Source organism: Mastomys coucha, chromosome X (assembly GCF_008632895.1).
Source record: "Mastomys coucha isolate ucsf_1 chromosome X, UCSF_Mcou_1, whole genome shotgun sequence".
In the NCBI taxonomy this organism is placed as follows: domain Eukaryota; kingdom Metazoa; phylum Chordata; class Mammalia; order Rodentia; family Muridae; genus Mastomys; species Mastomys coucha.
Genome location: NC_045030.1, coordinates 73258982 through 73263662, shown reverse-complemented (window position 1 = coordinate 73263662; position 4681 = coordinate 73258982). Strand labels below are relative to the sequence as shown.

Below are 4681 nucleotides of genomic sequence, written 5' to 3'. Positions count from 1 at the left end.
AAAAAAAAAAAAAAAAGATAGGCTGTATCCTCAAAATTTGGCATTGCCTTTAACTCCATAGGCCTAGGGAGTTACTCACAGTTGGTTTCTGTAGGCTCTTTCTTACGCTGTTCTGACATACAGCTAACTCAGATCCTTCCCTATTCTTCAGACATTTCCTCTATAGTTAGAACAATGCACTTTGCTAAAAGTACTCCTGTTGCTTAGAATGATCCATCTTTATCAATTACTAAATTTCTTCTGATAGCTATAGCTTTGGCTCCACAAGCCTTATTTTTCCAACTGGATCAAGCAGAACTAGTAAGCTCTTCCTCTGAGGAAGGGCTTAAGAGAGATTCCTACTATATCATCTGCTTTTCTGACTTCTCACCATGAATTTATTTCCTCACTAGAACCCAAGCATTGCTTCATGGGTTGATGATCAAGTTAAGGTCTGGAAATATACATCAAGAAGAGCCATACAAATATCCTATCCTTTCTCCTAAAGACAGCAATCATTCAACAAGAGAAAAAACCCTATATACATCAAGATGCTCAATGGGAAAAAGGGTGGCTAGCAGAGAGGAGAGTATTGGTCAACTTAATGGGTCAGGTATGGAGCTATAGGATAATTAAGATATCTGATAACTAAGGTAAGGGAAATGAGCAACATGCAAGAATACACTGTGCCTGAAGTAACAGAAAATACGTAGTCAAATGGAAGAAGGTACAAAGGACCACAAACCCACTAACATTCATTCTTTCACAATTACACACACACACACACATATGCACTTTGATCAATTTTCTTCTGCCCTTCTCCCCTTGCACTGAATAACTACTTCTTTTTGAAGTCCCTCTCCCACTTCCCTGTTCCTTTTTTGTGACCTCTGAATTTAGTTAAGGTTGCTTACATGAGTATACATATGTGGTAATTTATGGGCCCATAGACAACGTATCAGTGACTATACCATTGAGGAATATAACTTTTCCTCTACCAGCAGCCATTAAGCATCTTACAGTTCCTCTGGAAAGTATAGGGCCATTTGAGTGCCCTGCAGTATAAGCAAAGCCAATCTGAATATACAATGCTGTGTGATTCTATTTATATACCATTCTTTTTCTTTGTAGTCTAAGCTGGCCTTGAACTTCTGGTCCTTCTGTCTTCATCCTCCTAGTGCTAAGGTTATGGGCCTGTGCTACCATGCCTGACTAACAGGGATTGAGGACAGGAAAGTGGTTGCCTGGGAATGAGGACAGGAGATCATAGGTATTAATGATTCTTTTGTGCTGCTTTATCAGCTTCATATCTTTATTATTGATGGTGGTTACAGAATGTACAAAAGACATTCACAAATCTATCAGCACTCAAGTACTGGTTCACTGAGTACCTCTTCTACTCCCACCCTCCCTCTCTTCCTTCTTTACGTGTATGTGTGGATGTGTGTTTATATGTGTGTGCATGCATGCATGCCTCTGTGTGTGTATGTGTGTGTGTATGTGAGTGTGTGTGTTAGTGGTATGTTAGTGTATGGGCTGCAGGAGTCCAGCAGGTGTCCTGCTCTATCACTTGTTACTTCATCCCTGCAGCTCTGGAGTTAGAGATGTATGCACAATCATACTTGGCTTTTTCCGTGAATACTGGGGTAGGGGCTGGGATCCAGATGCAGGTCCTCAGGCTTGTACAGCAAGTACTACTCTTACCACTAAGCCATCCCTCCAGCCTCATAAGCAACTTTCTAGTTGATCAAATAATACAGCTACTGAAGGCAGCTGTGAGATTGGTACATGAGACCCCTTTGTATTATTTGTAAAAGAAATCATTTGTATTTGTAGATATTTGGAAAGAAAAGGTCAAAACTTTAAGTTCAGCTATCATGTGAAGATAAAAAGCACTAGCTCTTAACATGGACAAAAGTGGTTCAAATCTGAGTCCTGGCATTTATTAGCTAGAGAACTTGGATAAGTCAGTGCTACCTCTAGGTCACATTTATCTGTACAATACTGATTATTTGTGATAATGGATAGAAAGGAGTTGGCACAGTGCCCATTGATGATAGCCAGAAAATGATGGGAGTTGCTATCGTTAGCATTCTGATGATGTTAAACTGTGCTTAGAACTGTGCTCTGTACACATAGCTGAAACAAGGCAATGAAGAGAACCAGCCAGCTCCTTACCCAATGCCCACATAGTCTAATAAGGCTATTGGCCATGCTCTTCCCGAATGGTATGTTCTAGGTCTGATAACTCAGCAGGCTAAACAGGAAGATCCAGGAATAGGAAAATTAGCCCATGTCTCAGGAAACCTGAGTCATCACTATCTAAATATCATTAATATTAAAAGAGTGTCAAAGGTCCACTCTAACTAAGAATCATATGCTTCTTTCTGTTCCTTCAAGTCTCTAAAGCAGTTGAGAAGAAATATGATAAACCAACAAAGATACTGCATTCACCCTTTCTTATGAAAGAGAACAGAGAACTGTTGTGGGAACTGGGGGTCTGTGAAGCCAAGTTGTGGAATTGTCTTTCCGGATTTTGGGCCTCAGCCATATCTAGGAGGTAAGACATGGGTACCCAAACAGCAAGATGCCAGTCTGCCAGTGCCAAAAGCCATCAGAAGAGTCCACCCAAAATTGAATGAGATGTCAGAGAAGGGCAAGTTGGTATCTTAATGCTTAGATTCTGTCAAAGCTCTACGGTGATGATGTCCTTGGGATGAAATAACTATGGTTAGAGATTGGCTGTCCAGAAATACCTCAGATTGCATCTACCCATGTAGGAAAGACCAGACATCATACATAGTCTGGATTTAAAAGCCAGCATCCAGAATTCCCCAAGGAATACTGGCAGGACTAGTTCACCTGAGAGATAACCACAGAATGCTTTCTGAGAAGAGGAGCACATGATCCACTGGCATTTAAGATTCAGGCAGCAGGACTACACCCAATGGACTAGCAAGGAGAGGGATGCTCTCAACTCTCTGTATCATGGAAGCTAGTGTTTGAGTTCACATGGAGGGCTGGGGGATTTGAAAGTGGATGGGGACAGGGGAAAAACAGAGGAGATCACCAGCCTGAGGAGGAATCAAGATGATCCAGAGTTAGGTCTAGATCTCAGATGGACCATGGTGGCCCTGTCAAAAGATATACTGAACATAGGGGTGAGGAAGAGGGGGCAGAAAGTAGACTTTTGATACACAACTATGTTTGACAATATAATAAATATTAAGCAATATAGAGATACTTCACATTCAGAACATTCAGTAGAAAATACTAAATGTTGTCCTCTTCCCATGCTTACTGTCTTGGTAGTCAATATTGCCCAGCTAAAAACCAGTCATCTTTGACATGCCCTTATTTTTTTTAACTATCCTTAATTCTTCCATGTCTATCTCTTAAAACAATTTTGATCTCTCAATATCTTTCCAACTCTGCCAAAAAGTTCTCTAGGTTACTGTAATGACCACTATTCTGGTCCCTTTACACCCAATACTGTTTTCTTCATGAGTTGCAATGACACAGCAACCAGAACCAATTTCTAGATAAGTGCATAGAAAGCTGTCTTCTGCTAACCTTTTCAGAAGCTTTGCAACACTTAACACTGCAAACCCAAACCTATACAGGTGTGCACGAGAAGCTACTGATCAAAGCATGCAAAAGTCCAGTCAGAGGCAAAAAATCCATTTAAAAACCATTGTACAACATGGGGCTGGAGTGAGAATAAGTAGAATCTTGAAAACTGTTTAGTGTTCTTACTACAAGAAAAAATTATGAGTGTGTGAAGTGGAAATTTCTGGGTCTTTTTTTTTTTTTTTTTTTGAAGACTCAGTTGTGTCACATGATGTTTTTCTGGAGACTGTCTTATGAGAAAGTGCTTTGCTGAAGCACACACGTGGTGACTTTCTGGAAGCTGCCTGGGAAAAGGGCATGTGATGTTTTGCTAAAGCAGATGCTTGAGAACACATGATGTTTAGAAAGAGTATAAGTATAACTCAACAGAGAGTGGAACGACAGTGTGGCATTGGTTCACCTTGCCACTCTTTTCTGGTCTTTATTGGGCTTTGCTCATGCTTGTCTTTGCTGACAATGCTCTGGCTTTGGTTCACCTTGGCATCTTCACTGATCATCCCTTGTTGTGACTTTGTAGAAAGAAATGCACCAAAGATTTTCTTGTGATATTCTGGCATCTTCTTGCCTCTTCTGTGGACTCTGGCCCATTGGCAGAGTATTTCAGTTTCTTCTGGATTGAACTGCCATTGCTAATTTGTGAATGGTGTTTGTGAGTGGATCAAGCTACTGCTCTGATTTTTGTGAACTGGACTGTTGATATCCTGAAAATGAAGATTGGAATCGCCCAAAAGAACTATTTCTAAACATGTCCACATCCCTCTCTGCCCTATTAACCTTTCCTTTCCACTACCTCTGTTGAGTGGTGGGCTAGAGAAGAGGTTAAAGCATTTAAAAACCCTTATTGAAGTAGGTTTTAAAAAGTCAAAGCTTACAAGTGTGTGAGGCCATGCCTATGTTCATTAACATGATGAGACCATTATATAATGCAGACATGTTTTAAAACATGATTGACTACTTTAAAAGTGAATTAAAATAATTAAAAGCAAAAAGGCAGGCGTGATGATACTTGCCTATAATTCTAACAATTGGAAAGCTGAAGCATAAGGACTCCTTCAAATTCAGGTCATATTGG

General features: G+C 40.3%; 1 protein-coding gene across 4 annotated transcripts in view; it reads right to left on the bottom strand.

The window, feature by feature from the left end:
• Window positions 1-4681, bottom strand: part of Mtm1 (myotubularin 1) — a 107524-nt gene that overhangs the window by 57875 nt on the left and 44968 nt on the right. The gene's annotated exons all lie outside the window — the stretch shown is intronic.